The following is a 13,500-nucleotide window of genomic DNA, read 5'->3' on the forward strand; positions in this document are numbered from 1 at the left end:
ATTGGACTTCAGTTTCTAGCGCTGCCAGGTCTCACACAAAAAGCTTTTGAAACTATATGGATTGCAGTTACCAAGGAAATGCCTTACTGAGAATAGGTCCTGAAACACCACAGACCACTAACGCCGTCAAAATAAAAGCAGGAATCATCAGCAGTGATTTACAGGGCCTCATCATCACTCTCCAAGCCACAACTGTTTCACTGCACCCCCGCTCCCTGGGTTTGTCAGCAGGGCCATGCTGGAGTCACAGAGTGGTAGACATATCTTCTGATCCCATCCTTAATCCTCCACGCCTTTTTCTTTCCCAGTGTGACACTGTCAGGCAGCTCTCCGTTTCTCTTCTGTAATCACAGTTCTGTTCCCTTTCCATGCCTGTCTCCCCTCATTATGGAGCAGTCCTCCTGCTGTCCTCTCAGCCACCAAAGTGCAGCTGGCAGGGCTGGCTCCTGTGACACTTCGGTCCCTCACTGAGCACAGATCAAGTTGATGCACTCTCTGTCTTTCCTGGCCTCTGCTTGTTACGCAGAAAAGTAGCTATCTAAAGATTGCACCTTCTAATTCAACAAATCTGCTCCCTGTGGAGGAAATTTATGGGTGTATTGCAGCAATTTATGCCAGCAGTTGAGGAGGTCAGCTAGCAGAGCTGGCATAAACTGGCAGCAAAATACGCTTGAATGCTCTGAGGCAAAAAGCCAACCCTGACTGATGTGGAATCTGTACAACCAGCTTTTATACCTATGCCACCCCTCCCTGGGAGTCCTTTGCACAGTGTGAAAATCAGGAATAAGCATGGTTTGGGTGTTCATACATGCCAACCACGCTCAGATGTCAGAAGCTGCACACCCAGGCTGCCTAGGGTCAGAAGAGCACGGTGTCCCCTCGTTCAAGGTCTGTGCAGAGCACAGGCACAAGGGGAGCTGCCTGTTGGGCTGTGAAGTCCTGTCACTGTACTGATTTGTGTACACTTTTCCATTCCCATTAATCATATCGAGACATGGGAGGAAAGTCAGCTGTGATCTAAGTAGCACCATGCATGCACAGAAAAAAAGGAGCAGAGAAATCTAGGCTTTTGGACTACTTGTACCGATATCAGAGATATTTATGTTGGTGGATTTTCTGTGAATGGGGGGAATATATGCCTACCGGCAGAGGAAAGCTTCCAGTTTGGAAACCGAGCAATTTGGAGACAAAGCACTGATTAAGGGGAGGATGTGGTACCAGGGATGCTATTTCTAGAGTCACTTTCCAGAGTAGGAAGAAACTGACATTTAAAACTGATAAAACATGACTTTAAACTGACATCCAAAGCTTGTAGCTCTGAAGAATTTTTTTATATGGTGTTTCAGAGAAGATGGTGAACTGATATATATTGCAGGTTTCCACTGTGCACTGTAGAACAATGAGCTAAATACCAGCAGCACAGCAACTCTGTGGGTAGATGTTGCAGCTCACATACAACACAGGATATCTGATACTGTTTTTTCTGAAAGAGGCAAGTTTTATATTATCCCTCAGTAAAAAGAAGTAGGATGCACCTATGAAAAACGTACAGAGCTTTTTAATTGAGGATAAGTTTGTAACTTTCTTTGTCTTTCAAATTGATAAAAATAGGTTGCAGTGTGTGATATAAAATTATAGTGTTACCATGCATGATAGAAATTACATAATAGTTTACATAATCTTAAAAATACTGCAATCTGATTTTCTAGAACTTCCAGGCAGAAAGAGCTCAAGACAAATAAAACATGACTGAAGTAATATCTGGCACAAACTTTAATTTTCACCTTTTTTGGTGCTTTTTTTCTTTCTGTTTAGGCTTTTGGTTTGTTTTTTGGTTGGGTGGGTGGGGTTCATTGTTATCAGGCTGGCAGTTTAGATATCTCTGAGCTCTTCTGAAATTGAACTGAGCTAGACCTCTTGAACTCACTTTATCATTGTGTATGCATTGGTACGACCACCTCCTGGTTCCAAAGACAGTTATATTTTAAGCCATAGACTGCCCCGTTAGTCTCTGTCCCACCCTTTCCAAGGTAAGGCTGAAGAACACTCTCCCTTGATTTCCATTCTTCTTGTGAGTCTACCTTCCTCCTGTACAATCTGTGCTTCTTATCAGCCTTGCCTGTAGGATGCGATTAGCAAGGCTTCTGACTGTACCTATCTAGATATAGCACTTCTGTATCATTTACCCTGAGGCAGTGTCTAAAGATGAGTTTTCTCCATCTCAGAAATATTTTAGGGGTTTTCTTAAGGGAGGGGGAACATGATTTTGAAATGTATTGTTTTCATCCTATGCAAAGTTCACCCTGCCAGTCGGCTACTAAGGATCAAAGCTTCATATGGCACGTTGAAAGGTCAAAGCATGTATTAAATTGTGCACTGAAAAATCAAAGCTTTGTAATTTACAGGCAATAGCTCAGAAATTCATACTTGAGGAGCAGGGTCAAAAGAAAGCTCTTATCCCTCTTAATTCAGTTGGCAGCGCAGCTCCTTTCTGTGTCATAGCAGTGCCTCCTGCTGCTGCTGCCATGCAGGTCTGTTGATGCTTCTAAAAGTTTCAGAGCATGTAAGGCTCCATGCTCTCAGTCTGCCTCCTGCCATGGCACACCTGTTTCAAGACGTAAGAAAACCATACTTTTGGAAATGTTTGACAGCAGTTTTTCTGTATCACAATATCATCTTGGTAACATGGATGAAATACTGTCCCTTGTGTGAAGTTTGTGAGGACTGTGTTTGAAAATAAGTTGTTGCATTTTTTGAGATCTCTTTGTGAAAGATCCCAATGATACATTTATTTTATCCATTAATACAATAAATACATTATAAAAAATAACAATTCTACATAAAAAAAGTATTTCTAAGTAATAATGATCTGCTTCAGAAATCAGCCTTCAATGGTTTTACCTCACTTGACTGTAAAATTTTGAGAGGATAATGGCTTATTGAGGCATTGCTGACAAAGAAGCATTGTTTTGGTTAAAACCTGGGCATGGCTATGGATTTAGTTAACTTCCTCCATATGTCACGTGAATAGGTTTGGTTTACATGTGATTTATATGGATTTATCTCAGTTCAGTTATTGAATTAACTGCATCTGTAAAGGATTTGTATTACTTTTAACTACATCTATTTTAAAAGTAACCTGAATTAAACTGGTACAACGTGCTTATGTAGACAAGGCCTAGGAAGAGGAACATGAACTTCTCTTTTACCTTGGAGCTTTGGTCTTACCTCACTTTCACATATTCCTTGCCCACAAAGGATGATTTCAAAAAGTTCATGAAGCCATAGGGTGAAAGAGATCAGAATCAGTCTATTTTCTAGGTAATATCTCTCTTACTATTGTTTTTAGTGCTAAATGTACTGCTTATTGATGAAAAAGTTTAGTGGTGGCCTGTTTAGGGACACACTGGGGAAGTGGACGAGTGTTGTCTTCTTTAGTCACCCTCAGCAATGCTGAGGCACTTCAGCATGAGGCCGTTCCCTTGCAGTCCTGCTCACTGGCCCTGGCCCTGGTTACTTTGCATACTTTTGTGTCATTGCAGTTCCGTTTCTGTCCTGCCACAACATGGGGATGTCCGTAAGCTCTTGGTACTCCTGGCAGAATGTCGGCTATTGGAGACAAACCAGGGGAAAGCAGAAAAACAGAGGACTGGAAAAAATTAGCTATGAGCAAAGATTGAATGAGCTGCCGTTATTTAGCCTGAGGAGGAGAAGATTGACCAAGCCCTGCTAACAGTCTTCAGAGACAGAAATATATGTTCTCTAAAGAAAAGGAAGAGCCCATTCCCTACTTTTTCCTGATGGAAAGGGCGATGTCCCAGACCTAAACTGCAACAAGAAAGATTCTAATTAGATGATTAGAAAAACCTCCTAATCCTACGAAAAAGGAAGTACCAGAATAGATAGCTCAAGGGACAGTGCAGCTTCTCTTCACTAAAAGTCTAAGAACATTATCCCATGTCAGAAGCATAGAAAATGATCCAACAGGATACTTTCTAAACAAATTTTTCTGTTATGGCTCTATGCTTCAGGCATTACTTCTGCCCTACATATGCTTCCAATACACTGGGAAAAGTTTTCTTCATTCCAAAATGACCAACCACAACTCAGCTCCTGGAGCATTAAGCAGAAGCAAAATTTATTTAACCTTCACTGGAAAAAGAAGAAAGAAAAAAAGAAAGAAAGACAACCCCCTTCTTGTCTAGACAAATAGTCATTGACAGGCATAGTGCTTGGGTTTGAAATGCGCAGTAGTATTACCTACTTTAGCTAGGATGAAAGGTTCCAGAGTACCTCCTGACTTCACAAATCAGATTCTTCTCCTCATGTCACTTGAAAGTCTGTTATCACGTTGTTTTGTAATTGTTCAGTGAATCAAAGATCTTCCTGTCCTTCCCTGTTTTCTCCCACTCCAGTGTGATACTGAACTCAAGCACAAGTCCAAAACAGTTTTGTAATCATGAAAGAATCACTAACCCTGAAAGTCCCATCCAGTACAGTACAAAGTACTTTTTGCCTGGTACCAGTGTGCAGTCTGCCACCACCCTTCTGCAGTGGGTCAAAACCACCGGCATCCAGTGCCTGCCAGCCTGGGTCAGGTCTGCGCTCCACTCTGCCTCAGTTACATTGGATTGCCTGTGCATTTCATAATAAAGGAAATAAACAGGAGGAAGTAGTCTTTCCTTGAAGGGGTTTTAAGTAGTCTTGCACCTTCAATCCAAGTCTGGCACGTTACTTTAGGAAATGTATGTTGTGTACTTCCTGGGAGACATCTGGTATTAACCTGCTAGCTGACTTTATCCACAGCGTCATTCCTCCAGAAGCAGAAGACTCTCTAGAGGCCTGCCTGCTTTACTGAAATGTTTCTTTCCCTCTCAAGCACTATGGAGAAGTGGCAGAGAAGAATCCATATGTCTACAGCTCCTTGTTGTTGTGTCCAGTATAGGGTTTGTGTATCTCATCTCATCAGCTATGACTACCTGCCGATGTAGTACAGGGATCCTTTTACTACAATAAGGGTGCTCTAAAGTTTATGTATATATACCACAAGGTTTCATTGTGTCATCCAGGTCTGATGAATAAGATCACCCTTTCTATTTTTTCAAAATTTCCGTGATCTTTCAGGAGGAAAATGCTATGCACCATGCATACGGACATATCCTGTGTTTGCATGCTAGTTGTCATATAGTATTCCATATAGAACACAATACTTATTTTCTTTAGATTTACTGTACCAGTCATACTAGGTAAGAAGATATCAACTGGCAGAATAAAACACGGAGAAGTTTCATGGATAACTAATGTGCACTGTTATGTGTTACCACTTCTGCAAAACGTGCAGGGGAGTAGGGAGGAAGGAATTCCAGCTAGAGAATGAACAAAACATGAAACAACAGTCCTCTCATTTCTGTAATACAAATTCCCCTACTGAAATATCTCAGCTACTCAGGGGGATAAACACAGAAACCAAAACTTTGAATAATTTAAAAATCCATAAATCTGGAGTATAGAGGAGCTATCAAGGCAAGCTACTCAGAGGCTGTCAGGTCTGAGAGTAATTCCTACACATCTTCACAGCAGCCTCCTAATCTCCGTAAGTTGTTTGTGGGAGCTGTGCAGAGGCAGCCTGTCATCACAGCCAACTCTTACCCCACTTCTGAGGTGAGGAGCTGTTAGCACTTACACAGAGAGCTGAAACCAGCATGATATCTCAGGCCTAAGGCTCCTCTGTCAGAAAGCAGAAGTGCCCCCACAAATCTTTTGTTTTGCCAGCACTGTATTCCATGGAGTGTAATGAATTATTAGCAGGCAGTTTGATCTATATAGTCCAATAGCAGAGTATCTGATGATTCATCTGTTGAGGCAGGCAGCATTCAGTCACTGCTGGAAGTGGGTGCAGGGCAGGGCCACAGTTAGATCAGGGTCTTCTCCTAATGTGGTTGCTGAATCACCGTGTGGCTTTGAGTTTTGTCTTGTGAACTTTGCCCTTGGTTCTTTGTTCCATCCCTCTGCAAATAGGGACAAAGAAGTATTTGTGAACAGAAAGTACTAACGGCCTGATGTGCTTTCAGGGAAGTTGAGAATGATGAGCAAAGGACCTCAAAGCCACCAGCCTGCATCTATCTCATTTAAAGTTTGTTGCACAGTTGCTGCCAGCTTCACTGAAGGCACAGAAGCCTGCAGCTATGCACGACAGTTTATTTCTAGCACATTTACCATTGCTGCATGCACAAACTGTGTGATGAGTGTAGCATGGTTAGGGAGTCGGGGTTATAAAGAAATGGCATGCTCACTCAGAAGGGTAATGAGAAATAGCTTTTATTCATTTATTCTTTCTGACACAGAGAAGCTAATCTGTAAACTAACCCTGGAAAACTCTTCATCCCACCTTTTGTTGCTCGTAGCTGAGGACACCCTTTTGCTCCCCTTTGTTTCTCTTCTTCAGATACATGAAAGCAGGAAGAGAGCAGGGAGAGACAGAGGAAACAGTTATGGTGTCCATACTGTCTCACTCCCAGTGAGACCTGCAGCACTCAGTACACATAAACCAGAACACCTCTGTGAATCCTTCTGATCGGTGCTCGTATATTGTAACTAAACCCCTCAAGAAATAAACCACTGATATTTTGCATTGTTGGGAATAGTGGCACTTTGTATTTTGTGGAACAAGAGAAAGCTTCCAGAGTTTAATGGCAGAGCATTCAATTGCCAGTGTTGAGGTGTGCACTTACTATTCAAGTTCTTGTATACTCATGCAATAAAATTTCAAGGTACTTCACTGGATATAATAAGAAAAACTATTAGTGGTTTTAGGCACAAAAGTATAATTTTAAATTCAGTGTCCTGCTTGTTCATCCTCACACTGCTCATTAAGATTAATATACCTTTTATTGAGTATTAATTAAATTCTGAAAAAAAATATTGTCTACCAAGGATTTCACAGTTGTCACAAACCAACTTAACCACACTGATGAACAGAAATGCAGTTAAGAGAGCACAATCGGGAAAATCACATTATGAGCTGCAGAGGACCCACGGGACAACAGATAGGTAGTTTTGACGGAATTAGGCAGAAGGGAATAGTGAATGCAAAGACTAATCCATTTATTATGATATTAAGCTTATGTGGTTTCCATATTTGCCCTGCTCCTGTAGGAAGAACGTGCTTTGAGTGAAACACTGTGAGACGAGTAGTCACCTGTGCTGTTTTGGTGTCACAGCAGAGAAGCCAAATACAACATGGATGCTCAAGCTTGAATCTCCCCCTTATCCCTTCTCAGCTAGATTTGAAACCTACTGAACTGAAAGAAAAGCCTGCATGCTGCTATCTGTACCCTGCCCAGCTGTAGCTAAACAAAGCTTTATACCTCTGAGGTTGTCCAGACTTCGTATCATTTTCAGATACAGCTCATTTGCAAGTACATTGAAAATGTTTTTTCAGAACAAATAGAAGAAGGCATGGCTCCAAAAACTATGTAGTAATACCAAGAATGGTTTTCATTAACAGATAGAAATAATAGAGCAGAGGACGAAAGGGATTTGTCTATGTAGTAGTTATTTAGAAAATAATTTCAGGGTGCATTCTCACGATCTCAACTTAAATAAGCTCAGGAAGCAAAGGATTTAGCTCAGAGGTGCTGTTAACAAGCATTCCTCAAGATATTGCGCCAGACTGCACTGCCTGCCAATTAACCATTATCAATTGAGAGAAGGAAATAAGTTTCTGTTTTGTCTAGTGAATGAAATAAGGGGCTGAAGAAACCAGTGTTATTGCTCTAGTTACATGAATAATATCAACATAAGTTAGTCAAACTGAAGAAAATTATCTCCCCATTTTCTATCGCCAACTGTACAATGTCCCTGGTTTTTAACATCCGACTCAATCCTGTTTCACTATTGCAAACATGAACTAGATATCAATTGATTTTAAAAACAAATGTGCTACAATTCAACAATAGCTGCAGGGCAGTGAATCAAGACTACTCACATGCTTGTGACTGTCTCTGTAGTGGCTGAATCCCTACAAAAAGGGTATCATCTCTAATAATGCACAGCTGATCCAGTTTTTGTGTAGTTATCTCTGTCTGTGCATCCCAAACTTATCACATCTGAACTCACATGATGGACAAAGACTGCAGTTTAGCAGTATGATAGTTTGCCTGTTTTCATGAACATGAAACAGATATGAAAACAGATATGAAATCTGTGCATGTAGCCAGAGAGTATTACAACCTGCAGATCAGGGTAGGAAGATCCTCAAGTCCCTGCAAAGGAGACCAGCATCTTTTGGACAGAAAAAAAGCCCTCCAAACATACATTTTTCCACTAATAAGGCAGAAAAGTTTGTGTTCCTCATGCCAGAAAAGGCTTTCAGAACAATAAGAGTGGGCCTTAAATTATAGCCTTTTTCATCCCTCTCAGCACCACATGTCCATGTGCAATTTCTGCTCAGCAGCCCTGTGTTACATCCTTTAAAATAACAGTCTGGAGCTGTTCTGTGAAATTGTTCAGCCTCTCAGAAACATGAAGGTACAGGCTGCTGCTTCTTCCCTCTCCTGTCTGAACCTGCCCCACTCTGCCTCTCCACATCTCAACAAGCTCTGTAGGACCAAGTCTACAGCAATTTTACTGGGAACTGGCCTTAAGTCATTTGCATGCAGCAAATGAATTGGATGAGGAAGAATTTATAACATGCTTTTTCTTTTTCTTTTTCAACGGAACCAGAAAGAATAGCTACTGTGTTTTTCAATAGACAAAATTCAGTTCTGAATCCACCCAATTAACTCCCCTTGTGACAGGACTGAATTTAGCCCCAAACATACTTGTTTCTTATTTTGCATTCAATCAGATGTATTAATGATTTAACACTTGCATATAAAAATTAACTATACCCACTTGACTTTTTGTTAATTCATGTACTTCACACACGTATAAAGAAAAGAAACCTTACATCCATTTCTGTGCTTTCTGTGTGTGGCTCTTGAGCTCCACTGTCTGGTAGTGATTTAAAATTTTATAAAGACATGTAAAATCACTTATTTTCTGATCTAAGTAAGATGTCACTGTTATGCTCCACAAGACAGGGGGTACTTAAGGTTCCTGGATGATGTAGCTGGCTGTCAGTTATAGTAGATGAAAAACGTGTATTAACGTTAAATGCTTGTTTTCTCTTGAATTACATGTGTTAAAGTATTTTAGTTGTTATATTAATTAGAAATTATCTCAAGTTATAGAACTCAGATCTATTACTTCCAGGGTTCTTACGTATTGTGAATCAAAAACCTCAATTGCTCCATTTAAGGATAGGAATGTCTTGAAACTTACACAGAGATGCCCTTTAAGAATTTCCTTGGCCTGCCTTTCCTTCTCTGTTCTTCAGAGAAGCATCATGAGCCCCTAAATATACGGTTTGCAAGAAATAATTGCATCCATTCTGTTCCCTTTTCCATCCTCCTCTTGTTAAACTCCTTTTGATGAGGCTGTGATATTCTTGGAGTGCTTGCTCTCAGCAAGTGCCAATCTGTATGCTAGGAGGAGGGAAGTGGGGCGGGCAGCAGAAGAAAGAAAGGTTTTAACTTCCGTCCATAGAGACAGTACTCAAGATATGGTAAGGACACTGGTACACAGGGTTAGTCGGGTGAGCAGACAGAAATTGCCTAAGTGCACAGCCGGCTGTCCTGAGAAACATACTTTCTTTCAGACCAGCACTGTTAACTTTGAAAGAAGTACTGGGCATCTATGGTCTTTGATGTAGAAAAGACTAAGTACATGCAAAGGTAAAGCCTGCCCTGTGGACTTTCTTTTACTAGAGGACCTTATGAAAAGGCATAGTCTGGGTCTGAGTCACATGCACTCAGTATAACAACTTCAATCCACAGACATTACAAAAGCATCATCTGCCTTCTCACAGCACATGCCAGTGTTGTCTTCAGGTCCTACAGAGGGGACCTGGGCTTCTCAGCCTGAGCCCTCAGTTCATCTGAAATCCAGGAAATGTAGGGTAACATTTTCAAATGTTTTCTAAAAGAAAATAAAAGGCAAATACACAACAGAGCACATGATTTTACTTCTTGTATCTTTGTCAGCCCCCTACTCCCGTACTACTCTTCCCATCACCTTGACTCATGAGCCTTCATTATGCTGTCTAAATATATTGGAAGTCTTCAGCTGGATGACGCAAGCATGTCTTCTTACACCTGCTTACCATTTTTGCTATAGTTCAATAAAAAAAGAAGTGTAATACTTTGAGGAACTAGAGGAAGTAATTAAGTTTGTCAGAAAAGCCATCTATGGATCAAAATAATTCAAAGTAATGCCTTCTGTATTTTCATAGCCAGTCTTCCTGGACTTAGATGTAGTAAGGTAAATACAAGATTTTTTTTAAATTGTGGTCCAAAAGACTCAACAGGAGAAGTTCTCAAAACCAATCTTCTCTAGCAGGAGAACTTCCATGGGAATAATGGTTCTTTTATTTCTTAACAGAATATTTTTAGATAAGCAGCCATGTATTTATAAATAATCATTTCAGCCTGACATGTTGTACCTATAGGGCTGCTTATTCCCACACCATTTCATTACATTTTCACAAAATTATTCCATTGTTTAGTGCATAACTGCAGGTTTTCTCTAATCTGTAAAATAGCTTCTTCCCCTTCACATTTGACAGTTGGTTTTACTATGGGCTTTGCTGTGGAGTGCAGGATCCTCTGTGTAACCTCTCATTAGTGCATTTTTTGAAAGTACCAGTCTCCAGTTCTCAGACCCTCCTATCACCAACCACCTTTTTCTCTTTTGAAGGCCCATAGCTGCCATTTGATAAGAAACAGGTTTGATTTTTTAGGTAGTGACATTGGGCACAGCCTACAGGTTCTGCTCCTCCATGCTGTCACCTTCCTGCTCTTCTCTCCAGACCTGGGGTGCCTGTGGTTCCTCCAGCTGTTTGGACTCTCTCTCTGTGCCCATGTCCCATGCTCACCTGGAAGGTGTGGCCATGTCCCCAGCATCAGGCTGCATTTTCATCCACCAACTTGTGCCTCCTGAGCCGGACAGAGTATGCACAAAGTGCCTGTTGCTCCAGTCTCTCCTGCTTCTCTTCCAGAATTTCTGCCTTCTTTTTCAACTCTAAAGCCCAAAGAGGAGGGCTATGCAAACACCATTCCATGTTGGTGAATATATCTCTGTGATGCTCAGAAGATACCTTCTTACCCATAGATTACATGTGCCTTACCCATACTTTCTTTCCAAAAAAAAGCACAAATAAGCTGAGGAACCTGAAGTGGCTTACCTATGCCCTTAAAAATAACAGTTGAGCATGGTGCTTACAGGTCATTTTTCTGGGCTATCTTCTTAGCTCTGCCTGAAGTTAGGACTTCAAGAGTTAAGCTGGAGATGCATTTCAACCCTGTACCTCTGTTCTGTTCATAGGTCATTTTAAAATGTCAGCACTGAGAAACTGATAACTTATTACAACTGATCTTAAACAGTCTAGTACTTCCCAGTTTTAAAATGAGCCTTTCAGTTCACATACAAAATATGTATTTTTTCCTGACAGATGTATAATAAGCACATGGAAGAAAAAGCTTTTATAGCTGGCTGGCTGGATTTGAAAGTGTATGTTTTGTCTGCATAAAAATGTATACAGGCCAGCAGCATCAAAGACTTAAAAGGAAAGATCATAATAGCTTCTGCTAAATGCAGCTATGCTGCTAAATTGCCTGTGATCCTAGAAAGCAAATCTTGCAAGAATAATCTATGGTTTCCCAGTCAGTTGTAAAAATCAGGTTCCTTTGAACACAGTCTTCCTTCATTGTAGCACTCCCATCTCCATTACTTGACACACAGTTTTTCAAATATTAAAGCACATTGTCAAACAGCTTTCTTGCCACACAAAGGACAACTTGAATCTGTGTAAAATATTTACAAGGAAAATGAAAGACAAACTAAAAGGGAACACAAACCAGAAAATATTTTATACAGGCCATTTCAGGCAGCATCAGACTCCAAGAAATTAAGATTCTTATATAAGCAAGTCTTGAGACATTCCAACTGTGTTGAGAGCTGTTAGGCTGAACTACTGTGTGGAAGATACAATCCGTTACCTGACTGCAGTCTGAGCTTTCCTTTCACACCTTTATAAGGCAACTCCATCTGAAATAGGACAAGAAGCCTTCTACCCCTCTGTGATCAAATCATATCTACAGAGGATCATAGATATCAAATCATATCAAATGATTTCACCATCTGATGGTTGCCTAATTGGTGCTTTGCAGCAGGAACTGGCAGGGTTCAGGAAGCAAATGTTTACCACTCCAAAGCTACTTTGCCAATCTGTCACTCTTAGGAAAGACACTGAAATTGTTATGAGGACAGGAATTAATTCCTCTTTCATCCTGTCAGCTATCAAGGTCACTGTTAAGCCAACACCATGTAACACCACATTTAACTTTTGTTGTCAGACTGACTGCTTCAGTTCTGTGACACCCAGCCATAATTTTTATCCTGGCATTTAATAATCAGTTTATGCATTCTTCTAAGCATGAAGGCAGCCTCTGCTCAGATGTCACCAACCTCAGCACAACTTCCAGTTACCAGATAAGGGTAGTTTTTACCTGTTGTTAGCTCCTGGAGTCTCCCACTTTCCAACTAGCAGATATCTCCTAAACTTTTATCCATTTCTCCTACCCTCAAATAAGACTTGAGGTATGTTCACTTAGCACCAGTCATGACTATCTGTTCCTGAAAACCGTTTTTCTCTTGACAGCCTAATTAGTATCATCAAGCTACTATTTATTCAATAGACTATAGTTTTAGAACATCAGTTTCCAATGAAAACAGACATTAAAAACCAAAGAGTCTATGTATATCTATCCATCTCCCATTTGGGTGTCATGTCTAACCGTTGTACAGGCAATGTCAGCGTCTCGGGTCATTGATGAGGTAATCTGTTCCCTTAATTTACAAATCAAGATATCAAGAATATAGCTCCATGATATGCTAGCATTGGTGGCAGAATGATTCAGATGTTTAAAACAATCTTTTGCTGGCTAACTTTTTTTTTTAAACTCAGAACATTTTAGTAATCAGGTTAATGGAGTAGCCCAAAATAACAATTTTACCATTACAATGAGGGGAAGAAAAGGAACATATTGGTGCCACACGGTAAGAATGACTGGGTAAGGGCAGAAAAGATTAAAAATAGCTTTGTCATGGTGGGAGACACCTGTTTTGAACCACATTTACAAATTAGGTTTACTGACTTTCTATCTTATTCTGAGAGTTGTTATTCAAAGCTAGTCAAAACCAAATGCTATTACAAGTTTATTTGATGGACTGGAAAGTAGATGGATGCTACTGACAGGAGCATGATTGATTAACTAGGGAAAAGAAAATGAAAATAATGAAGTCCAATATATTTCTTGTTTCTTAGAAGATAGATGCTTGTAGCTGTTTATATTCTACAAGATTCACAGGCAACACATATCCTTAACTATTTACATGAAT

The sequence above is a fragment of the Falco peregrinus genome, chromosome 1 (genome assembly GCF_023634155.1).
Source record: "Falco peregrinus isolate bFalPer1 chromosome 1, bFalPer1.pri, whole genome shotgun sequence".
Classification (NCBI taxonomy): Eukaryota; Metazoa; Chordata; class Aves; order Falconiformes; family Falconidae; genus Falco; species Falco peregrinus.